Raw genomic sequence first — 26,393 nt, forward strand, 5'->3', positions numbered from 1 at the left:
TACTATTCACATTCTTTCTGTTGAAATCTTACCACAAATGCTAAAGGACTAAAACATATGTGAGGAATTTTCTAATGGCAAGTGAGTGGCCTGTTTTCTGCTTCTACAGTTCGGAGTCGCCCTTGAATTGGAACAACTCCTGGGCCATGAATATGGCTTCATTGCTGAGGCCATGGTCCAAAAAAACTCAAGTGTTAGTGTATGCTCCACTCTTCAGGAAACCAAGTGGAGCTCTACCTAGCTGCCTTCCATAAGGCCATTACTGTGAATCCTGATCCCCTGATCCTCTTTGCTTGAGACACCTCCAAATACTTCAAGGTTGGTTTAAATGCACCAATTCCTATTTTTCTTCTCCATAGGCATTATAAGTATGTACTTAAACATATATCTTTCTATGGACAATATAATATGAGATAATTGTAAATTAATCTGTCTTGATCTGTTTAACCAGCAAGATGGAATCTGACTTTTCCACTAATTTTGGAAATCTAGGAAATGAACCCCAACTGCATACAGTAAAACAGATCACCCAATCAGCCTTTAAAAAGGTTTTTGTTTATTTGTTTAAATCTAGGGTTAGGAGCCTCAGACAGATGGGCCAGAGATGCTTTTGGAAGCAACAGCATGATGGCTACCCAAGGAGAACCTCAAGTCCAGCTCAAAACTTGTACTGGTTGGCAAAGGTGGTACTAAAAAAACTACGTTTCTGAAATGTCATCTGACTGGTGAATCTGAGTGTAAGTATGTAGGCACCTTGGGTGTTGAGGTCCATCCCCTTGTGTTCCATACCAACAGAAGACTTATGGAGTTCAATGTATGGAGAAATTTGGTGGGCTGAGAGTTGGCTATTACATCCAAGCCCAGGGTGCCATTATAATGTCTGATGTAACATCAAGGGTTACTTGTGAGAAGGTGCCCAGCTGGCATAGAGATCTGGTACAAGTATGGGAAAACATTCCCATACTGCTGTGTGGCAACAAAGTGGACACGAAGGACAGGAAAGTTAAGGTGAAGTCTATTATCTTCCACTGAAAGAAGAACTATTAGTACTGTAACATTCTGCCGAAAGTAACTACAACTTTGAAAAGTCCCTCCTGTGGCTTGTTAGAAAATTAATTGGAGACCCTAACTTGGAGGTGGTCTCCATGCCTGCTCATGCCCCACCAGAGGTTGTCACGGAGCCAATTTCAGCAGCCCAGCATGAGCATGATCTAGAACTTGCTCAGACAACGGCTCTCCTGGATGCACCTGCAGCCCAGCATCAGAAGTCTGGTTTTTGGTGCCTGGGTGGCTCAGTGGGTTAAAGCCTCTGCCTTGGGCTCAGGGTCTGCCCTGATCCCAGGGTCCCAGGATCGAGCCCCGCGTCAGGCTCTCTGCTAAGCGGGGAGCCTGCTTCCTCCTCTCTCTCTGCCTGCCTCTCTGTTTACTTGTGATTGCTATCTGTCAAATAAATAAATAAAATCTTAAAAAAAAAAAAAGGCGGAAGTCTGGTTTTCTAGGCCAGAGTCCGTGATATCAGTGGTGCAGGGTGTTTGCCGCTTTATTAGAGAGCCGAGCACTACATGTGCTTCACCTTGGGGTTGCACATGGAGATGAATGGAGATGAAGGAGATGAATGGGATTCAGAGTGAATGTGGCAGTTTAAAAAGTACCTTCATTTTTTTTGGACCTGCATATTTAGCTGTTTTGGAATGCAGTTGTTTCCTTCCTGAGTTTCAGATAGAAGACTGCTAGAGCCACATCACAATATCCAGTGGTGAAATGTCATTTGTCACTTCCATTCCCATTCCCTTGTGTTTAGAATCAGAATAAAGTTGTATCTCAAATATCTAAAAATATCTAAAAATAAATAAATAAAAATAACATGAATCTAGGGTTCATGTTAGGGTTAGGAAAAGATGTAACTTCTTCCGCATGTCTGCGTTGACTCTGGTGGAGAGGGTCATTCAGAGTTTAACCCAGACTGGCTAGCGCTGATAAGTGCACAGATAGACCTACTATGGGCTGATAAGTGCACAGATAGACCTACTATGAGTACAGACTCAAGGACAGCAGTAGCAGAGTCTTTGATTCTTAAGAGACTTTTAAATATGGTTATCATTCTCTTTTTCATTTGTATTTAAATGTTTAAGACATTTAAATTTAGAGTCCCAATGGAAGTTCCAACTTAGTGCCATGTTTATGTATTTGTTAACATTCTTATTCAAAATGTTATTTGCATCTCAACCAAAGAAAAATACAATGGGGTTTTATATTATTTGGTTAGAATTTCCTGAGTCTCTAAGGGCATTGGAATTAGGGCTGGCAGTTTAAACAATACATCCTGTATAAAAGTTATAGTACAACGAAGGCATCTACAGAGACCGAGTCCACACACCACAAAGGCTACATATCTCCACCAGGAAGGTCAGCACGTCTGTACCCAAAGATCTTCAATGACCTTCCTGAAATATCTGGCTCTTTTCCTTTGAAGAAAATGCTTCACGAGGTAGAGATGTGCCAGTGTCTCATGCAATGTGTGAGTTGCTGTGGTAAGTGATCCCCCTTTTCCCTTATGGAACAAGTAATTCATTGTAACCCCTAACAGAAAACTCCAGCTGTCCCTTTACACGCCAGTCTTTTGGCAAAGGTTCAGATTTTTTTCCCCCTTGAATAGTCATAATTCATAGAGAGAGCCAGACACACAGATTTCTTTTTTCAACTGACTTTGTGTTTCTTTGGCTATCTTATCCCTAATTGCTCCCTGCAAACTCACCCCTCCATGCTGGTAAACTAGAGGGAACCAGTTTCATGAACCAGTAAATACAAGATTTAAACATTCACTCTGTGAGACATATACAACATTTATTGCCAATTTTGATTCAAGTAGAGAGGAAAATTGCGTAAGTCGGTTATTAGGAGCTGCAGGTGTGCCTGGAGAGGGAGAAGGCTTCTTATTCAGGAACTATAGATAATCCCTCTTATAAAACTTCCCTAGTTGTAAAATATTTTTTTCTCATCCCTTTGGGAAATGCTGTAAGCAGGAAATCACATATGTGCATTAAAAGTGAGGTGATAAGCCAATTTTACCAGACTGTACTTTCAGGAAATGACTGTGAATTTTGAAATTCTGTTGACTCTTCAAAAATTTCTGACTTACTTGAACTCAGTCTTAACCAATTCACACTACATGTGATTAATTTATTTTGTGCCCATGTCTTTTACATGCCTTGGATAAGCTTCCACAAAAATAATGTCATTTGAATTGGCAGGAAGTCTTTATTTCCTGTCCTGAAGTATACTGTAAATGAGAACATCTGAGCAAAGGCCTCATCCTTTGTTTTTTTTTTTTTTCATCTTTTTTCTACTGAGCTGTGCATTATAACTTCTGAAGCAGGGGCACCCGTGTACAAGGAGAATTAAGTGGGGCCCCGTTCGTGAACATTTTTTTTTAATATTTTATTTATTTGACAGAGAGAAATCACAACTAGGCAGAGAGGCAGGCAGAGAGAGAGGAGGAAGCAGGCTCCCCGCTGAGCAGAGAGCCCAATGCGGGGCTCCATCCCAGGACCCTGGGATCACGACCCGAGCTGAAGGGTCCTCCTCTCTCTCTCTCTCTGCCTACTTGTGATCTCTGTCTGTCAAATAAATAAATAAAATCTTTAAAAAAAAAAAAAAGAGCCCATGTGAATGGAGCAGATGGAAAAATCTATGCCTGCTGCAGAAAGAACTGGTAGACAAGGCTGGGGTGGGGGATTAGTGAAAGACGAGGCAAGAAGAAAATTGGCTTAAAGGATGGACATAGCTTGGACTGTCAGAGGTAGAAACATAAGCCAAGAGCAAGTAGTTCTGGTGTTCTAGAGGTTGTGAAGAGTGAAATAAAGGGCCATGTGGGTCTTGGAAGCTAGGCAGAAGAGTTTGTTACATGGGCAAGAGAAAACCTACTGAGGAGTCCAAAGCAAGTGGCTGACACAGATATGGACCTTATCTGATCAGGGCTAGACTGGTACTTTCTAGCCTCTATATCCTATGTCTTTGCAGAAGTCTGTTTAGGACCCCATGCTGTGTCTTCCAGATTCCCTCTCAGGACTGAAGAACATATGCAACTGCTGGGACTGCTGTCAGCAAACAGCTCAGTTGTAAGCTCTCTTTGGGAATTGCTGCAGCTGAAGAGAGTGGCCCCTGTCAAGGGCACTCCACAGCTAAAAAGTGGCTAAGGAGGTAAGAGTGGGTATCTCAAACCCATCTCCTTGCTCCCATTTGGGAAGTCTCTAAAGGGTTATCCTGGCATTAATGTCCCCCCATGGGGTCTGTCCAGGCCTTGTAACTTCTCTGCAGCCCTGTTTCTCTCTTTGTTCCATCTGGCTTCCTTCCCTCCCCTTCTATAGTCATTGATCCCATGAAGACTGCTTGACAACTCCCCTCACCCCACATATTCATTTCCGTCCTTGAATCTGCTTTTCAGACAATCGAACCTGCAATGAGGAGGTTGAGGTCATCTTCTCCTAGTCCCACAAGACGCTGACAAAGCTTCTGGGTAGGTTTCTCGGGAAGTATTCAGCCACTGCACTGTCCAGTCGTGTGGTAAATTGACAATTATGCTCATGCCCAGAAGAACTGAAAGGTATTTATTCAACGCTTTTAGTGTTTGAGGCACTATACTGGACAACATGGAATAATTTGGCACATACATGCCACCATGGAAATCTATTTCTGAGGCACAGAAATAACACCACAAATAGCTTATAGTGGCTGAAATGAGCTGTAATACACAGTGAGACTAGAGAAGTCAAGGCCAATGTGGGTGTTAAAGAAAAAGTTATCATGACACCTGTTAAAATTATAAGACAGACTTTATTCAGGGCTATTGCCATAGCTGTAGGGATTACTGCAGTGGGCTTTTGCAGTAGGGGAGAGAGAGATCAGGCTTAATTCCAAATACAACAAGGAAAGGTGGGGATTTATAGCCAAGGAGTAGAGGGGAGTTGATACATGGAAATTAATCAGAGGGTGAGATGATTTTTTTTTTCCCCCTAACCTGACCTAACAGGATTCTTGCTGAAGGCAGACCAAGGTGATCAGATAATACCAAGGGAGGCTGGGGTGGGTGAGGAATTTGGTCAGGTATGGAGTGTGATCAAATAGTATGGTAGGGGATTTTGGCTAAACTGATTTAGCAAGATTCTTACTAAAACGGGACTCTAATGGGTGAAGATAGAAGCCCAAGGCCAAGCAATCTTTGTTAGGGGTGGGTTGATCAGGGAAGGGTTCATGGAAGACCTTGTGGGAGGAGACGGTTCAGAAGAGACCAAGAGGAGGGAAATATAGGGAAATCTGGTAAAGAATATATAATGAGCAGAACTGAGAAACTTGTATGCGAGACACATATCTGAAATCAATAAATCTGTTAGACTGGAGTGATAATCTCAGAAAAAAAGAATTAAGAGCTAAGGCTGGAAAAAGTGGAACTGTATCGTCTAGGCACCTGGGAGGTTTTGAGCATTTATTTAATACCCTAAAAAAGTGATGTCTTGCCCCAAAGTCTCCCCAGAGGGTAGAACATCCTCAGCTAGTGACTAACTGACAATGGGTTGGGTTTTTTTTTTATTTGATTGTTTTGGTTTTGTTTTTTAACATACTCAGGAACTGGAAAAGTAGTGGGGAAATAGCAGGCACACGACAATGCTGAGGGCTTGGAACCAAGGAAGGTGAGCATATACAGAGACTCACCCACTATTAAGATGACAATTCTTTCGAAGGATTCCTTTCAGCTTTAGTCTCTCTAGGTTCTGAGGAGAAGAAAACTACAGCACAGAAAGTTTTGCAATATGTATAACTATGAACGCTCAGCTATTGCATAGTAAAGCTACCATGTGAACCCAGGCTGCCTGACTCCACACTCCACATACTTAACCATTACACAGTATTACTTTCAACTGGAGTCCTTACAATAATTGTAGTGAAAGGAGAGGAGGAAATTCAAAAGTAGTTTTTTCCTTCCCAGGAAATCAACAAGTAAGTTATTCCTTTCCTCAATTCTGAATATGTTTGTTCTAAATTTTAGTTTCTATATACTCATAGATGATTTTCTTGTTCATAATGCTAGTTTGGCCTTATGCCTTATAGTTTCTGTCTTAGGATCCTGACTCTGTTTCACAGCCCATTTCTCTATGTGGTTTATTCACTCAACTTTCACTGTAGATTTCCTAGATTAAATCCTCAAAAAGATTGATCTAGCTCACCTTTTAGGATTAGACAATGTCAACAGTTACTGTCAGAAATTGATGTTCTTGGGCCATATGTCCACTCCTGATCCAATAAGCTATGGTTACTAGGGAAGTTTTTCAGGAGATGTAAAACAGGGCTAAGCAGGCATTAAAGTCTGAGGGTGTGGGAAATTTCCTTGTGAGATAGGTAAGGTAGGCATTGTAGTCAGCCTGAATGACAAGGGATATTATTCAGTACTAGGTGGAGATTTCTTTTCTACCTTAAAATCCTTCAGAAAAATTGGGAAGGGGAGGAGAACAATCCCAGTGTTAAGGCTTCTACTACTCACCTGCTCCCCTACTAACAACCCTTCAAAAGGAGGTGCAGATATTCTCCAGAATACCTAGCTCTTCCTAGCTTAGTGTTTTGACAATCAAATACTTGTCTAGATCCAAAAGCAGAAAGATTAAGTAGAAGAAAATTTCTAACCCTTTCTTTAGGAAATTTTTGATCTTGTCAGAGATAAATAATGATTTGAGCAGGATTAGGCAAATTCTGAGCTTGAGGTGGAAATCCATTCAAAGAACCCAGTACAGATAAACTTTCCTCACAAATAGCTGCTGCCAACCCTTTATAATCTCATGATCCTATGTAATTAACATTCTTGCATAAACATCTTATTTTTGCCACAACTGAGCCATTTTCAAATTCTTTTTACTTAGCTTAAAAATCTAAACCTTGATGTAAAGCATGAATCCTAAACCATGACTAAAACCATTTGAAGCAGCATGATCAAATATAACGTATGGAAAGAACTATTGATGTTAACAGAAATCACTTTCAAAATACAATCCTTGAAGTGGTGAAACTGTTTAAATACTAACTGGACAGAAGTGTAGATGATAATCATGCATCCACAGGAAGAGGTTAATTGAAAAGTATGTTTTATCAAAACAGCCATATCTCCTGCAGTTTGTGTGTAGTTACACCAGGGTTCTCAACTGGTGACAATTTTGTCTTCAGGAGACATTTGGCGATGTGTGGAGACATCTTTCGCTACCAGAGTGGAGGTGGGGGTTAGAGGGCATGCTGTCATCTAGAAAGTAGAGGTTAAGGATGCTGCTAAACATGTTGTAGGACAAGTCCTACAACAGTCATCCAGCTCCACATATCAACAGCGCCAAAACATAAACTGCTGATAAACTACAAAAGGAATCTGAAAGTGTACCATAAACTGACAGTCACCAAGAAACACAAGCCCTTCGCGTGGTATCAGGCTGAAGGGGTTGAGCGTTTTTACCACAGGTTACCCATTCTCTTCATCACACTTCTGCACAAACACGGAGCCCTCGTTCCTGAAAGATCTTCCTCTAATGAGCCAGAAAATCATCTTGAAAAACACTGACTATTGTTTCATTTGGTCTTCACTTTAGATAATACATCTCATGGAACCATCATTACCAGAGATCCATCAGAGTCCATTCTCCCTTTCTCGCATAGGGATAGAGTTGGTTATTGCTGGGTACCTGGCCACATAGCCAGGTTCCATATTTCCTCAACTCCTATGTGATTCCAATGACAAGTATGGATCTTAAAGTACTGAGTCTGTGTTCTCTTTTCCCTTACTTCCATGCCAGGATATAGAAGAGCCTGAATATGGTCTGATAGAACATTAAGAATTGCTCTGATTCCCTAAACGACTGAATGGAACAGAGTGGCCTTCTTACCTTAGTACCTCTTATGTGCAAGAGAAATAAACTTGTATGTTCTTTGAACCACTATATATTGGAGCCTCTTTGTTATAGCAACTTAGCCTTCACCACACCTGGGACATGTGGCATATTTTTCTAGTGACTTTAATCATTGGTGTTGTTGGTGGGAGTGGTTTTCAGTACAAAAAGAGAAAACATGGGCTTAAGAGAACTGGGAAATGGGGTACCTGGTGGGCTCAGTCAGTTAAGAGTCTGCCTTTGGCTGAAGTTATAATCCCAGGGTCCTGAGACTGAGTCCCACACTGGACTCCTTGCTCAGCAGGAAGTCTGTTTCTCCCTCTGCCCCACACCTCCTGCTCACCCTCTCTCAAATAAATACATATATCTATTTATTTATTTATTTATTTATTTAAAGATTTTATTTATTTATTTTACAGAGAGAGATCACAAGTAGGCAGAGAGGCAGGCAGAGAGAGGAGGAAGCAGGCTCCCTGCTGAGCAGAGAGCCCAATGCGGGACTTGATCCCAGGACCCTGAGATCATGACCTGAGCCGAAGGCAGCGGCTTAACCCACTGAGCCACCCAGGCGCCCCAATAAATACATATTTTTAAGTAGATAAAAAGAGGACTGGGAACTGAGCAGTTTATCCACTAAGGTATCTTGAACAACTGATCTTCATTTATTCATTCAATATACATTTATTCAGTGTATACTATATTCTGGAAATAAGAAGTAAGAATAAATATTCCCCAGTGATCAATTTTTTGGAAAGGCAAACATAATGTTTACAGTACGTTCTCTACTAAAAAGACAACAGAAGTGATCTTCAAACTTCTCCCTTCCCCCTCTCTGCCAATTTACTCAAGATCTGAAAATGTAAATTGAAATATGCTAGGCTTAGAAAAACAACTTTATGAGGAAATAGCTAGGTGAAAGATACAAACTGAAAGGCCCTGGGCCATGTAGGTAAAAATAAAAGTAAGGTGGAGTAGAATGTGTCAATCTGGAGAGTGCAAGACCCTTCTAAAGTGTCTGACAGCTCTTCAGCCCTAGTATATTGATTCTACATGGAAATGCAGACTGAGTTTAAGAAAGAGCACAGATATGGATTTTTATGTGAAACTTCCCAATTTTGAAATGTTGGCAAGGTATGTAAAATATTTATTGAATTTTTTGGGCCGGTAATCAATAAGTAAATTAACACACTTATTCAGTTCTAAGATATCTGGCCATTTTAGTGAACCTGATGCAGAGGTCTATAGTAATGGACGGGCCATATCTAGAGGTGAGTATAGACGGAAAGAAAAAGATTAGAATTTTGGTTGGTTGGTTTGTTGGTAGGAAGAAATATGCAAGGAAACAATCATATTTGGCATGATTTCCTAATAACTTTCCAAATTCATTTGCAAGATTTTATTTTAGAGTGATTACCCAAACAGTCTGTACTGCCAAGGCAATAGAAATGTTTTTATGAAAAACTTGCTTAGAGAGTAAGATTATCAAACAGTATAATTATAACATTGTAGAAATGCTGTATGTATTAGAGTAGTAACACCTTTTGAAATTTCTCTAAAAAACAAAGAAAGCTTTTGAAAATAGTAACAGTTATTGACAGTCTCACCCAAAACTTAAGATACCAAGGAATAAACCTAACCAAAGAGGCAAAGGATTGGTACTCAGAAAACTACAGAACACTCATGAAAGAAATTGAGGAAGGCATAAAGAAATGGAGAAACATTTCATGCTCATGGATTGGAAGAACAAACACTGTGAAAATATCTATTTTACCTAGAGCAATCTACACATTCAATGCAATTCCTATCAAAATACCATCAACTTTTTTCACAGAGCTGGAACAAATAATCCTAAAATTTGTATAGAACCAGAAAATACCCCAAATAGCTAAAGGGATGTTGAAAAAGAAAACCAAAACTGGTGGCATTACAATGCTTGATTTCAAGCTCTATTTCAAAGCTGTGATCATCAAGACAGTATGGTACTGGCACAAAAACAGACACATAGATCAATGGAACAGAATAGAGAACCCAGAAATGGACCCTCAACTCCATGGTAAACTAATCTTTGACAAAGCAGGAAAGAATATCCAATGAAAAAAGTCAACAAATGGTGGGAAAACTGGACAGCCACATGCAGACGGATGAAACTGGACCATTTTCTTACAACATACTCAAAAATAGACTCAAAATGGTTGAATGACCTAAATGTGAGATAGGAATCCATCAAAATCCTAGAGGAGAATACAGGTAGCAACCTCTTTGACCTCAGCGACAGGAGCTTCTTGCTAGACACATCTCCAAAGGCAAAAATGAGTTATTGGGACTTCATCCAGATAAAAAACTTTTTTACAGCAAAACAGTCAACAAAATCAAAAGACAACCTATAGAATGGAAGAAGATCTTTGTAAATTTCTTATCCAATAAAGGACTAGTATCTAAAATCTATAAAGAACTTATCAAAATCCACACCCAAAGAACAAAGAATCCAGTCAAGAAATGGGCAGAAGGTATGAACAGATATTTTTCCAAAGAAGACATACAAATGGCTAACAGACACATGAAAAAATAATCTACATCACACAGCATCAGGGAAATGCAAATCAAAACCACAGGGAGATACCACCTCACACTTGTCAGAATGGCTTAAATTAACAAGTCAGGAAAAGACAGATAATGGTGAGGATGTGGAGAAAGGGGAACCTTCTTACTCTGTTGGTGGGAATGCAAGCTGCTACTGCCATTCTGGAAAATAGTATGGAAGGTTCCTCAAAAAGTTAAAAATAGAGCTACACTATGACCCAGCAATTGCATTACTGAGTACTTACCCGAAAGATACAAATGCAGTGATCTGAAGGGGCACCTGCACTCCAATGTTTATAGTATCTATGCCCACAACAGCCAAACTATGGAAAGGGCCCAGATGTCCATCAATAGATGAATGGATAAAGAAGACATGGATACACAATGGAATATTACTCAGCCTGCCTACAATATCAGTAGATCAAACACTCTGTAAGTCTGAATAGTGGTGCTGGCCAAGGCCCTATGAATTGGAGAGACAAACTCTGACTCAAACATGTGCCATTTCCAGCCAAGATGAACCACTGCCAGTTCCAGGGTAGATGGAGCTCAAAGTAAACAACTTATCATCTTGATGCTTTATGCTTTTCAGTACTAATGTCAACTTAGACACTGTGACAACAGACTTTAAAATATCTGAGTATTCTTCTTTCCCTAGAATACAGTTATAGAGTAAATGACCTACTTGGGGAAGTGTCAGGAGAAATTATTACTCTATGTATTTATTATGACGTTGTATAGTCCTTCCTTTTGGGGACCTACTTTCTCCTATGGTCCGTGAACTATGAGCCTAAATATGGGCTCAGTTCCTAAAACTAGGAAAGGGACCTTGACTTTCTATTAGACAGCTGCCTTTAGGCTATGTAATCCTATCTATCCTTCATTTTCTTTTATTGTAGTGATTAATATCCTTGTCTTCCCATTCATCTTGCTGAGAGCGATACTAAGTTCTACTATCTATCTTGATAGCCCCCTCCACCCTTGCCTTTTACTGCAGTACTTGCACTTACTTTTTTTTAAGAGTCTCCACCTGACCTCTATTATTTTAGAATCCTCTTAACCACTTTCCCATCAATATGCCCAGTTATCTAACAGTATCTCCTACTATATGTCCTGGGGAGAGTCACCACTGAGCTTCTCAACAATGCTGATGCCCTTTTCATCTAACAAGCTCTTATTACTTTGATAATGGACTGTTCTTTTGGCTCCACAGTTTCTGGGTCACTGTTTCATTTAAATATTTAGAATTCTCTGAAAAAGAATCAAACACTTAGTGACATACTTAATAGCCTATAATTGTGAGTTAGGAATTTCTAATGGAGTAGGAATAAATAAGGAAAGAAATCAGTTGGATGTGCAAGGACTATCCATTATGGGCAAAAGCTTGGATATAATACCAAATCTCTCCTTATTATAAAACCATTATCAAATCATCATCATTATCATGATTAGATACAATAGTGGTTTTTTTTTTAAAGTATTATTGATGTAACTTAATTTGTCTTATAAGGGGCTTATAAGATATACATCAAAATCATCTCTAGATGCTAGGATTATGAGTGATTTCTTCTACTATACTTACTATAAAGTTGTGCAAAATTTCTATTATAAATATTCATTAATTATATTCTAATTTTAAATTGAATTCTTTGTTAATTAAAATAACAAATATGGGGTGCCTGGGTGGCTCAGTGGGTTAAAGCCTCTGCCTTCGGCTCAGGTCATGATCTCAGGGTCCTGGGATCGAGCCCCACATTGGGCTCTCTGCTCAGCAGGGAGCCTGCTTCCTCCTCTCTCTCTCTCTGCCTGGATCTCTGCCTACTTGTGATCTCTGTCTGCCAAATAAATAAATAAAATCTTTAAAAAAATAACAAATAAAAAGCAATAACAAATAAGTAACAAATAAAAATTAAAATAACAAAAAATAATAATGGCTAACACATATACGGCTTTAAAATGAACAGGCACTCTGGGAGCTTCAGACTTTTTACATGTAATTATTTGTAACCACATTATAATGTAGGTATTACTGCTTTTATCTTAACAGATGAGAAAATCAAGATCTAGAGAAGGAACCACTATGGCTTCCCCACAGAGAAGCCACAATGTGACTGTGTGATTCCAGGGTCTATTCTGAAGTCACCAAGCACTTCTTGGCACTGGCCTCTTGGCAATGTGAGGCCAGGACCACTGATTTCTCCAGCTGTTTTGGAATTGGATACTGCTTTCTTTTAAACCCAAACTATTATCTTTTGCTGTTTGGATGCTGTTTAAAAGCAAGCTTAGTGATCTTCAACTTTTGAGGGTGTTCACAGTCCGTTTTCAATGCAGTGGAAACTGAAGGATTAGCCAAGCAGGAGAACAGAGTGAGGACACCATATTCTTTCCATCTTTTTTTTTTTTTTTTTTTTTTTGCAGTCCAACCCCACAGGGATATGTTCATTGTTTTGCTTGATGGGTGGGGCTTAATACATTGAGACCTCATACTCAAATGTCAACAAGAATACAACTTTAGTTAAATCCAAAAACAAATCACTTTTGGATTATGTGTCAATTAAGAAAAACATTTCAGGGCTCACTTTGGCACTTGGTGAATTAGAAGATCAGGGTCATTGAATAATATGCTCATCTAGAAAAGTATATCTATAACACACAGTTACCATATTAAGTCATACTCAGTGGTGAGATCAGCTCAGGTTATTTATCAGTGTGGCTTCTCATTTTTAAGTTACATCAACTGTCTTGCAATATGCTCAATCTCATCCCTGGCACTGTCTCTTCACCTGTCTGTCCTGGAGCAGCTGGAGAAAGTCATACCAGAGAGACTGGCACTCTAAATCTACCACCCCATCCTCCACATGCCCAGCAGCCCCTCTATTTCATGTGTCTCACCATCTCTTAGTTCATCACAGTGACCACTTCAAACCATTTGAAACAACCTCTGTACACCCACAACCTTTAAGCACCTCTAAATTCTCTCAGAATAAAATCCCAAATTGTTACCAAAGCTTCCTCCCTCTGGTATCTGGCTGATCTCTTCTTACACCCTCCGCTCCTTTCTTGACTCTTTCTGGCATTCTTACTATTCCTCCCCCAGAACACTAAGCTTGCTTCCAATTTAGACCCTTTGCACATGCTAATCCGCTGCCTGAAAAACATTTCCTGTGATCTCTCCATGACTTGCTTCCCCACTTCACTCAAACTCTGGAAGACCTTCTTTGACTACCCTACTTAGAATAATAAATCCCACTCCCACAACCAGTCTCTATTCTCTTTATCCCGTTTCAGTTTTCTTCATAGCATTCACCCCCACTAATATAGTTTACTTATTTATTAGATTTTCCTTTGGGTCTGTTTCCTTGAGTAGAGTACCAATTCTATGAAAAAGAGTTGATTCTGTTCACTTCTATGTCACCTGGCACTTAAAAAGGAATTTGGCATATAAATGAAATAATAGAATAATAGAAAAATAATAAAATAAACATTTGTTGAGTGAGTGAACGAATGAGTAACAAGCTGAATTCCATGACTGCTCTTCATTCTCAGTCTCAGTCCTTTCCAGCATATTCTGCACGGAGCCAGAGTGAATGTTATAAAACAGTACTGCTCAGAGTATGATCTCTGCACCAGAAGTATCCGCATCACCTACAAGCTTATGAGAAATGCTAATTCTCAAGCCTCACTCCAGGCCTACTGTTCATAGTCTCTATAGTAGGGACTAACAAAATGTATTTCCAAAAGCTCTCTGGATGATATTTACGCCTTCCCAAGTTTGACAAGTGTGTCTTAAGAAGAATATATGATCAAGTGATTGACTTGCTTTTACTCTTCTCTCTTCCCTGGGACAAAATTTAAACTCTTCCATGTGACTCTTGAACCCTGCGAGGCTCAGCCCATGTATCCATCTGGCCAGCAATCACCCTGTCACTAACCCTCTTTCCACCCAAGTTCCAGTTTGCTGAACTTTTTGAGTTTGCGTTCTCTTGCTTCATCTTTCACATGTGTTCCCTCTGCCTGGGAACTTTCTCTTCCTTATCACTACATTCACCTGCTTACTCCTGTTTATCCTCATCATGTAGGTTGCTAATGCCCCTGCAGTATATTCACCAGCATTTGCACCTTCGCAGTCACACCTATTTTTTGTATGTGTGTTAATGTGTTGAACTGTCTCTCTGAACCACTAGGTTGAAGGCTCCATAAGCTCAAGGTATAGTTCACTTAGCATTTTAGCTACTATACCTGGCCTTTAGTGGGCACTCATTAGTATTTCTTGTATAAATTAATACATACAGAACTGGTGGGAATACATTTTTTCCCCTGATAAAAGCAATGCTGTAGTGATGTCTAGAGATAGGGTGAATAGTATTTCAGTTCCATAGCTTAGAGAGATCATTTATTAACTGTACTTTTTCCATTCATCCAGATACATAACCATTGTGGAAATTCATTTCAATCTCAAATACCCGATGTGCATGTTGTCTTTAATAATATTCCCAACTGGTAAATTAAGTGCTGCCATTAATCAGAGGAAACGATGCAAAAATGAAAAAAAAAATAAAAAAATAAAAAAGGAAAGCAGTTCCTAACAAAAGACCTGTGGAAGATTTAGGAAACCACAAGCAAGAAGTTTTGAAGGAAAGTGTTAGAAGGTCACTTAGAAGACTAAAAAAATACAGACTGTTCAGCACCAAAAGGCTTATTGTAGAGACTTACAGGACATGCGACTTGGGAGAGTTATTCTCTAACTCTGATCTATGAAAAGAGAGGAAGTTATTATGCCTTGAACTGCCCAAACTGCTAGTTTATTGTATAACCCAAGGCCCTACATTAAGTTAGAAGAGAAATAATTGCAAATGAATGTTCATATGTGGTATGGCTTATCCTTTGCTTTTATGTTTCTGCTCCAATAAAAAGAGCCGTGGTACTTTCTTTCTTTTATATCTCATTTTCTCTGGGCACACAGTTCAGCAGAGGCTGCTCTGTACTACATGTTGGAATGATTAGTTGACCAGTTGACTCTTCGATGCAAGTACTTTCCATACCTCATGCATTCATCTTCAGATGCTTAGGATCACCAGGGACTCTATGGTTATGTGAGCTGCCAGGAAGAAACAAGATAAATGTGGATCACAGAGGGACTTTCTCACCTCCCCCACCTTCTCTTGATTTTATATTTTTGGTTCACCATTCTTCATTTGGGCAACATCAACTCAACTGGGATTATAAGGAGGCATCTTAGTGTTTTAAAAAGAGCCTAGATTTTGCAACCCACCCACCAAAATTCAAGTTCCATCTCTGCTGACTATTAGCTCTGTGACCTCAGGCTAGAATTTCTTTTGTTTCTCCTTTTCCTTCTCATCAGCAAAATGGGGCTAAGAATAGCATTTGTCATGAAATGGGAAGATACTGTGTGCAAAATGCATAACTCATAGGAGACTGTTTAAAAAAGATTAATTCTGCCTCCTCCGTCCCTCTTCACACTTTATTAAGGAAATAATTATTGATTGTTGATTTGACTAATGTACCATTATATTTAAGACCTGAATTATCAGGTCTAAGTGTTTCTATGTTTATTAACCACGTTGGGTAATTAACAATTCTTTTTTACTTACATGCAACTTAAAAATCAGGCCCACGTGTAGTAGAGATCTTTCTAAAAAGTTGTGCTAAATGTGGGCAGCACTTAGGAGCACAAACTGTATCCCTTAAAAGAATCAGATTTTGGAAAAGCATTTATAGAAGAGATTATAAACATCTGAGAGATGGAGAAACAAAGGCACAGTATTGTGATTACACTGATTCTTTGAGAATCTCTGTCCTGTATGAGATTTATGTGCATCTTACTCTTTCCCAGTTACTCAGTATATCATCTTAGGGAAGCACATACTCCTCGTTGCCACTTATTCTTCCCTGTAGTGGCCATTCTTGCTTCCAGCCCACTGTAATAGATATGTTACAAGATGTGTAGAGGCTGCTTTTAGGCAACACGCCTGAACAATGGAAACCTAGGTAAGGTAAAAGGGCCCACAGTGACCACCAGGCTGAATGCAAACAGGCTCCTTAGGTGACCCGCCTCAAAATACCTATTAACCCTAGCTGACCAATGGGCTACTTACAACCGGGCACAGGGACCAAGAAAGGAAAATTCCATACCTTCCTATACCTCCTCACCTCCCCCTACCAACTGCTAGTCCCTCCTAACCGCCCACCGCAGCACCGTCTCCTGAAAGACACTCTCTCCTTTGCTGTCCTGCCCAGTGCTCCCCTGCAGTGTATTCAATAAACTTCTATTTCCTTTGTTCTGCCTGGGTGAATTCTTATACCATCTGCGCTGCCAGCCTCCACCCAATCAGGTCACTCCACAGAATCTAGCCAGGGATCCTAAAATTCCATTTATTATTCACAGGTGATTAAGTTGTAGTGATTACCACTAGGAAACTGCAAGAAGTATATGCCGAGCTGACGGTAGGTCAGTAGCATCATTGCACATGCTTTCTCAACCAAAAATTGGGGCTCAGTGTCCAGAAATGGAAGGAAGCATTTTTAATGTTTATGGTTTTACATAATTTGGTAAATACCCAGCCTTTAGAAAAAAATGCATTTAGGGTTCCAAAGAGCAATTGAGAGATGGCCTCAAGTAACACAGAACTGTGTGTGGCACACCTTAGCATGTAGGCATGTGCAGATATGTGGGTCTAAGGTGTCCAGAAGGCAGGCAATAGGCTCGCACAGCCAGGACTTAGCAATGTCTAATATGTGTTTTTTACGGAGTGAGTCAGATGAGTTTTTAAAGGGTTGAATTGGATTCACCCAAGAAAATATTTTCACCAAACCAGAGTTTGACTCAGCAAATACTCTCACATAGAATGGAGTTTCCTGTGGCTCCCAGGGAGGCTGATGTGTTACTTTAGAAATTCCTTTTCCCATGTGTGGTCTCTGGAATTGTCAATGGGCTGCATCTGTGTGATAAATAATGTGTCAGACAAAAGGCCAGACCTTGCCCGATTTTCTGAGGTGTTAAGGATAAGTCCTCTATGCTGGGGTATTTACAAGAAGACAGGATGTGAAAGGCCAGCCTTGCTCTGGGCCTGGAGGACACCCCTCAATACCCAAACAGGCTAAACCACATTTCGGGGGGGAGAGCATATTCACGGTAATATGTGTTGTATCTAGAAATGCATTCGGAAAGTGAAGTTTTACAAATACGTAGAAAATATAAACCTACTTTTAAAAATATAAGGCTCTACCCAACTCTTAAGATTTCTTAAGTTATTGAACATTCTCCCACCTGGAAATGAGTTGAAGAATATTATCCTTTTGGGTCCCTGGATATGAAGATTCTAAAAAATAAGTAGAGTTTTAAAAACCATAACTCACTGGAAATTTTTCCATAGGGATCTGGAAGCTTTGGATGTTAAAACAAAATAAGAACAACAAAAAAACCCAAAACAACTAAAATAAATTCCCTGGTTTGAATCTAAGTTAACTTCCTCTCTTCTGAAACTTTCAATCTCTCTGGTGACCCTTAGCATTATTTTCTTGTCTAGTCCAGTTCTTTGGGCCTGCTCTTTTTCTCCTATAGATTATAAGTTCCTAGAAACTAAGAACCTTATTTTATTCATTTAAAAAGCAATTTCTTACTAAGACCAGCTTGATGTGATCATGCAGGAGAAAAGTAAAAAACAGTAAATATTAAATGTGCATACTGCAATGAGGTAAAACCATTTTGGGATATGAAGCAGAGTCTTGAGTCTACAGAAACCCTATTTTAATTATATTCCATCAAGGTCCTGGAGTTTGGTCACTGAGTGGCCTGGATAACAAAGGATTACTATGTTCTGTGCATTGCTAGTTATGGGAAAGATCATAAATTATCTTGATGACTCATTTCCTCTAATCACTCTACCACTTCCAATATGGGGAAACTTTCTGCCACTTTTCTTTAAACTTGTGAGATATAAATGGGAGAAAAGAACCTGAAATTAAGGTTGTTCAGTAATTGCTATTTAATATGTATGCAAAGCTTAAACTCTTTTATAACCATTTTAATAACCAATTGATCCCAAAGACTATGTGTAAGGTGACTTAGTATTCTTTGTGTCATTTTGTAGAGGACTGGCTTGTGATGCCAGGAGGTTATTTTATCTAAGTCATACAGGATGTTCCCCATGTGTGTGCTGAGTATGCCAGAGTGTGTAACAAAGGTCCCCTGTTCTTGAGACACAGACTGAAAAGGGAAGAAAGGAAGAGTATCTTTAATCTCTGAATGATCATATTCTCTGAAATGCAATTAAAACCCTAAAAGGTTATGTCATTTCTAAATTCCTCTATGCTTATACCAAATCCACCCACTATTTTTTTTTAATTCATGTACACATTCATCAGTGAAGACAAATGGCTTGATTTTGTTCTTTAGCTTTTTACCTATTTGGATGTATATTTAGGTAGTTTCTCTTTATTTAGCACAGTCCTAAACAAAATAAATGTTGAGTAAATATTCCTGAGTTATCATCTGTAAATTTCTCCTTGAAATTTGCCAATGGATTACTGCTCTGTGGCTGCCAATTGTCTCATTTCCTTGTCTTTGTTCTCATTCCAGGATCCTTTGGCATCTGTTTCCTTTCATTGTTCTCTCATTTTTCATTTTTTCCCACGTAGGCTAGCCTAATTAATTGCAGCATTGTAAGTATCAAGGACATGAATTCTGGACCATGCTTTGAAATATATTTCACATGATATTACATATTTATGGATAAAATTTTTCATTCTATGCATTCTTCCTTTATTCTTCCCTTTGAAGAGGGGAAAGAGATCATTATAAAGAACCTAAACTATGGCTCGCTCTTCTCACTAATAAATGTTTCCAAGAATTTTACATCTCTCGTGGCTGAAACGTTAGATGTTACAGATATGTTTTTCATTAAAAAGTCTACTTTTTTTGTTGGTGTGCATTTCCTGTTTTCCTTTTTTTTTTTTTTTCAATTCCCACACCTCACTTCAGGACTCTCCTCCAATGATGGATTTCCAGAGGGACCTGTTAACAGGGCAATAACCACAAACTCCCCTTCAGCTACCGCCTGTCAGCGCTCCCACCCAAGTGGTATGAGGTCTCCATGTGCTTCCCTTTCTCTGTTCCTTACTTTCCTCTCTATGACCCAGAGCCCCTTTCATACATGGGGACATCCTCAGTTCTCATAAGGACCTCCAGGGACCCGGAAATTTGTCTCCTGCCAGTAAGATTTAGCAAAAATTAAGGGCAACAGAATTTCTATATATTAGTCTCCTTGAATTTGGAAGTCAAGGAAGTATTTTCTACTATTGCTAGACTGAAGATCCTCCTTGGAAAAACCAGATGTTGTTTGAAGGATGTGAAGTGTTGGATAACAAATTACCTTTTGGGGGTTAAGTCCAAGGACTTGGGACTGCCTTTAGATCACTGTCTTTTGTCAGAGGCAGATGTAAAATTCAGCCCATAAGGGTTGATTTGCGAGCTTTTGTAGTAAGCTTGGTATTGATACTTAAGAGTATTAGTGCAGCTTCAAATTCCAAGTCCTTTCACTCCTGACTCTTGCCCATCCTTCCTTTTTTATGTGACTTGAACTCAATTTAAGTATCTCTTTTCCTTCTGTCTCTTTCTCTCACTCTCTCTCTCAATAGACTTTAAATAATTAAGAATATGGTGTGACATGAAAACCCATTATCTTCTATGGGTTTTTCTTCATCTTTTTGTGCTAGGTGTTCAGTAGAGTAAAGAGTAATTAGAGCCTATTTAGATGGCAAATTATGATCTTTATCAGTCAGGATATGATTTATATTTTAAATATCCCTAAAGGCAATAAAGACAGCTCATTCCCAAACTATACCAGTTTCAGCTCTTTTGAGTCATGACCTTGACCAGACAGAAGATGAACTCTGAGGAGAATCCTGTAGTAATCCAAGGTTGTTCCATCAGATAAATCTGCTAACCATGTTTAAAGCTCTGCACAGGCTCTCAAATGACAAAACATAAGAAGTGATGAAGTTTTAAAAAAATTTTTTGACTATCTACCCCAATTTAAAATAACCTCTCAGAATTACACTCTGTACCTACCATGGCATTTTAAATACTTGAAGAACACATTTGCTCATTGTTATATTGATGGTTTTATTTTTTTTTCTCATAAGTTGATTTTTCTGAGGGAATTTCTTGAAATCCTCTTAAAAACTTATAATAGGCTTTCAAACCTATCATGGGTTATCAAGAGAAATAGGTTACTAATATTCTAGGATTGAAGAGTGCTGTAACAGATGGCACAGTTAGAAAATCCTTTCAAAATGGGAACGGCGCACCAATGCAGAGTAATGAGCATCTTATAATTAAACATACTCCAGCCAAAGACAAATGAGCATCAGGCATAGATGCTGCACTGTATATTCACATACTGGCTAAAAGGCTGTATTAGAAGATGTCTACTCATTTTGATTAATACTATCTGATGAAGTTTCCAAACTTCTTGCCATTGGCACTTTCTGGATAATCTATGTCACTCTTAAAATGCAGTGTCCAGAGATTAATCTAATATTGCAGACATGCTCTGGCTTGGGCAGAATACAAAATGTCTGATGTACAAATGACCTTTTTTTTTTTTAAAAAGATTTTATTTATTTACTTGACAGACAGAGATCACAAGTAGGCAGCGAGGCAGACAGAGAGAGAGAGGGGGAAGCAGGCTCCCTGCTGAGCATAGAGCCCCATGCAGGGCTCAATCCCAGAACCCTGAGATCATGACCTGAGCGGAAGGCAGAGGCTTTAACCCACTGAGCCACTCAGGCGCCCCCATGATAGAGTTTTTAATAGATAAACCATATTGCCAATTCTTAGTGAACTTACGATAAAGTAAAACCCTCCGATTTTTTTCCCATATGAATTCAAAGAACTTTAGCCTCTTTTATCCTGTTTTGTATAACTTTTAAATCCTGACTGTAAGTTTTCGTATTTATTGCTGATGAATTCTGTATGTCAAGATGGGTTTTCATCTTGAAATACCTTATTGTGTTTAGCATTTCTCCCAGTTTTGTGTCATTGCAAAATATTAAAAAAAGGCATTTTCTACATCTTCCAAACTGAGGATAAAAGTTGAATAGAACCGAATCTAGCAACGCCCTGATAGAGTCTTCCCACAGGAAATTTGTATCATTCCTCTCCATAAAGAAAACTCCCTGAACAGAACCTACAATGTTTTAAAGAAAATGCTTTTCCTTTAATCCCTGAAAATAGCTCTTCCCTTGTCTTTGAAAAGAAGCATGAAAAATAGTAATATGCAATTGACAGGATATCCTAGCGGGTGGTTTTTAAGTTCTCTTAGGTGGAAAAATGTAAGAACTCAAATAGGGACCTCCTACCTGCTCTAGGTTAATCAATAACCTTTGGTTTTGCAAAAACATCTGTGACTGTTAAGAATGAATTGAAATACATTAGAAATGGCATTACCGGGTGACGGTAAAGCTGCAAACCAGAGGTTACCGGCTCCTGCTTCCCTGGGCAATAGGCGCGCCTTCTGCTCCCTTTGAAAGCCTTTCACATCTGGCTGGTGCTGAATGAAGCTACTGTCAAGCCACGGCTGCTGTGGTACCTGGTTTCTTACGAATTAATTACATGTTCAGAACAGAGGACTTAGGGGTGTCTGGGGACTCATGGCAGAGTTCACACAGCCTCTTTTAAACAAAGGAGGCTCTGTCTTAACTTATCCTCATGCTCTTAACAAGGAAGTGAATTTGATCACGGGCCACATTAAGGATCCCTTATTTAACAGAGCCAGTGGTGATTGGATCAACATTTTTCTAAATAGCATCTTGTGTGTTAGCCATAAAGTAGGCTAGCTTTGTTCTATTTGGCTTTCAAATATGGTTCTTATCACTGACTAGCCTGAGAGAAAAGAAAATGGCACAACTGTGTTTCCAGGGAAGTGTGCATGGGAGTTTGTGTGTATGTTGTTAATCACAAGAAGTGTGAGAAAAGCCGAAGTACTCACAGGACAGGAACACAGGAAGCAAACTAACTGGTGTCAGAAGGTAAGGACTGTACTTACTTGATGTCTTTACCTCTGGCCAGGAATTCACATTGGAATAGTCAGGGGAGGTTTGGGCATTCTGAAAGGACAACTCTACTGACAGTGACAATGTCTATGATCACAGAGGTCGCAACCCAGAACCTGAGTTTCAGAAACCTAGGTTTTTCAAAATGATCCCCGCTCTGTTACAAAACTATCGTTCTCGAGTAAGAATGAAGGGCTCTTGGGTCAAGTCCCTTAATCAACTTAAAGTATAATCAACTTAAAGTAGCAAAAACACAAAAGAAAGTCAACCCTACTGGATTGTAAAGCCTGACCTGGGACTTGGAATTGAGACCGTTTTGCTTTTCCATTACCATCACCATGGACTGTGTCCGTCTAGTAAATCTATACCCACACTTGCACTATGCAGGCTATTAACAAGCACAGAGGAGAAGGGGACAAAAACATGGTGAAGCAAGTACGAAATAAAGTAGGAATAAATAACACATCATCTATAAACAGCTGGCTAAGTGAGGCCATTAAGTTCTAAAGGCACTCAAGACTCACTGGTAGCTCTTCAATTCCCAAGACTGGATGAGAGAACTTCCCCTGCTTCCCACTCATCAGACTCTTGTCAGGGAAGAAAAAATATCCAGAGGCAGACAATTAGCAGGAAGGAAGCAATGGGGAGTGTGAAATGCTGGAGGGAAACCTTGCATATTGAAGCTTCTTTCTTTGGTAAATGTAATTGTGCTGGCTAAGTTCTTTCTGGAAGTAAACTGTATGCACTTTGAATCAGGACAATGGGAGAGAGAAAATTTACTCAGATTCTGCTTCTCTTTCTATACTCTTCTTTCTAGCTGAAGCTTATGAACACGCATAAAACTCCAACTTCTCAAAGATCTTTCGTAAATTCTCAGAGCCATGTGTTAGTGAGAAAATTAACACGCAGTCATAAAAAAAGGGAGGGGCTTGGAGGTGGGTTTGTTTCCTGATCTGCCTTGTCCGGGATGCTGGGCTAATTGTACAGCTGAGTTGTCTGTGTCCACATATGAGGAGACCAGCCAAGGAATGGAGGTGATGAACTAAAAGCCTTTTCCCATTACCACAGTCTAGAATTCTGAACTGACTTAGAAGTGGAATGAGTCTAAGCAACTGCGAAAAACAAAGAAAATCAATCTAAAACCAATGGGAGGAGCAGCTCTTATGTGTAATTACTACTTTTTAATTTTGCATTGTTTCCTAAGTAACTAAACAAGTTCACTTCAGCGGCTAAGCACGCTGTTTAGTGTCTAGTTCTCTTGGGGTCATATTATTTCAATCACCTAATCTACTGAGATTCCCCTTTGCCAAAAGACCAGAGGGATCCTTGAAAGCAATTTTGGATCACACCCAACAATCTAGAGGATGTGGCATTTTCATTTCAATTGGAAAGCAAACCACATTACAAGGTATGAGAAGAGTGGTACATAAGGGATTCGAGGAGCACTACAATTTATAAAATGGAGCACATTCTTTCTCCTTATAAGCCCAGAACTGGCATCTATAGATCTAAGGGGGATTTCAAATAAAACAAAAGAAAAATATTTGTGGGGTTTTTTTGGAGTTGGTCAAATTATAAACTATCTATTCAGAAAAACAGACAAAAGACAAGTGTTAGTAAAGCAGAAAGTTGGTAAAGTTGTTGATTATTGTGGAGCTGCTCTCTAGTCCCAAATGAGCTGGAAATGTACATTGGATTTTAGCCTGAATTACTCTCCTTTTCTGGCTCCATGGGGAAGAAAACTATTTGGCATCTGTTCCAATTCAGTGTTGGAAACAACACTTTCAAACACCATTTGTATGTGTTCATGCACTTGCTACTGTGAAAAACAACTTTAGAAGACACAGTCCTTCATTTTAGGAATCCTACTATGGTTTATTATAATAATAATGGTGGGTTTTAAGGGGGTTGATACCTAGCATCATTCTCCTTCCTGCCTGAATTTCAAACCAGATTTGGGAGACAGAGTCAAGAGTCACACAGATGGCGGTCAAATTACCCCTTTTGTTACTGATAAGCTAGGCAATGGGACTGTTATAAGCCCTTTGGGTTTATAATAGTATATTCCAGCATTAAACAGACATGCCCAACCATTCCTGACAAAGCTGGGCATCTGCAGGGCTGCCCTGAAGTAGCAGGCTCCAGAAACCCAGTGGAGCACAGACACAGGGGTCTGATGAGATGACCCAGAAGCTTGGAGGCCCCCGTGACCAGCTACTCCCCTGGGCAAGAGTAAGAGAGGGGTAGAAAGAGGCCAGCAGTGTTCATCCTAAATTCCTCCACATGAAATTATGATACCTGAAGGAAAGGAGACCCCAAAAGAGGAATAACAATCCTAATTTTATAGTGATTTCATATTCCTATTGATTATCACACTTTGCAGAAGGAAAAGGGGTTTAGCAGCTAAAAAAAAAAAAAACCAAACTGATTTCTGAGAGAAAAACAGACCTGGCACATTATGTATATAAAACAGATTTATCTCTTTTCAAGACCTAAATGTATCCCGTTTTCATCTCACTAATTGTTTTTCTAATAAATAACCCTTTTTGCATTTCTTGTATGAGGTCCTGACCATATTCCCTTTGGTGCTGTAGTTACCTTTAAATTAATAAAAATTATTTTAGATCTTATTTTCAGAAGTTGATATTCTAATTTTCAGTGATAATATGTTTGATGATATCTGCAATCTTTAAACCTAGATTTTAAAAGAAATAGACTGATCAAATCTAACTCATAAAGAAGGGAGTTGGTCATAGTCATGATGTTCTTTCTTTTTAGATTCAGAGGCTCCATTTCCTTTTCTCGTCTTTCCCATCTGAAGCATAAAGAATAAAGGACCTAGAATATGGAAGGTTTTTGTTTTTTTTTTTTTCTTTTTTCTATTAGTAGGATTCAACTGCTTTGGTGTCAATACAAAAAAACGAATAAGAACTGGTGATGGACTGGGATTCATGGCTGCCAATGAGTGACCTCTGCCCTCACGGGAAAAGGCTATAGCAGGAGGGGGACAATGCAGCTGTCGTGGGGGAAAGAAAAAGCAGAGCCAAGACAGATAGAGGGAGGGCCCCAATGACCATCTTCATTTTTAGATCCAGCAAGGAATTAAGCCAGCTGTCTTCTTGACTTTAGAGTTTGTGAGCCAAGAAATGGCCTTTAGGTGAATTTATAATTGACCTTAAGTGAATATGTGTTATTTCCTGTCACTTGTAACCCAGAAAGTCCTGGACAATGCAAGGCTTATTCTTCCCCTGTGCCCTCACCCTCCCTGCATATCTAAGAATAGTCTGTAAAGTTTATCAAGACTTTGATAAAGGTTCCAAGTTAAAAGAAGAGAATTATAACTCAAAGACACAGAAGCGGCTCTCTATCTTTAGGATGGATCTCGTACAGTCTCTGGCTTCTCCCAAGGAAAAACCCTGCATGGCATTTCCAGAGCAGGCCATAGGCTCTTCCTTGGCCAGCTGTAAGCTTTCACCTCCGCATAGTTGTTGGTGTGGGTGTTTGGTTGAGGTCTTCTTTCCCTCATCTAGGAACTCTTGTGATCACTTCCTTTCCAGGTGTGAGAAGACTCAGAGAAGCTTCTCATCTTAGGCTTCCCTCCAGACTAAAGTTGGCCTGCCTACCATTTCCTTATTTGCTGTCCCTGGATCCACTTCTTAGCATAAATGACAGTTGTGAGTGTCTGCTTGTCTCAGAGGAGACCCATCACTATAACCCTTGTGGGATCTCAACAACCACACTGAAACAGAAGAATCCAACATCAGTAGCTGCTACCCATCTGGTAGCAGAAGGTGTCCCTTCCTCACACTTATTTCCCAGTTA

General features: G+C 39.5%; 1 pseudogene; it reads left to right on the plus strand.

Annotated features, from left to right (window-relative positions):
* Positions 1-627: 627 nt before the first annotated feature.
* LOC101681633 overlaps positions 628-26,393 on the plus strand; it is a 77,941-nt pseudogene continuing 52,175 nt past the window's right edge.

This window comes from Mustela putorius, unplaced genomic scaffold (assembly GCF_011764305.1).
Source record: "Mustela putorius furo isolate JIRA1106 unplaced genomic scaffold, ASM1176430v1.1 tig00537350_pilon_pilon_pilon, whole genome shotgun sequence".
NCBI classification, from domain to species: domain Eukaryota; kingdom Metazoa; phylum Chordata; class Mammalia; order Carnivora; family Mustelidae; genus Mustela; species Mustela putorius.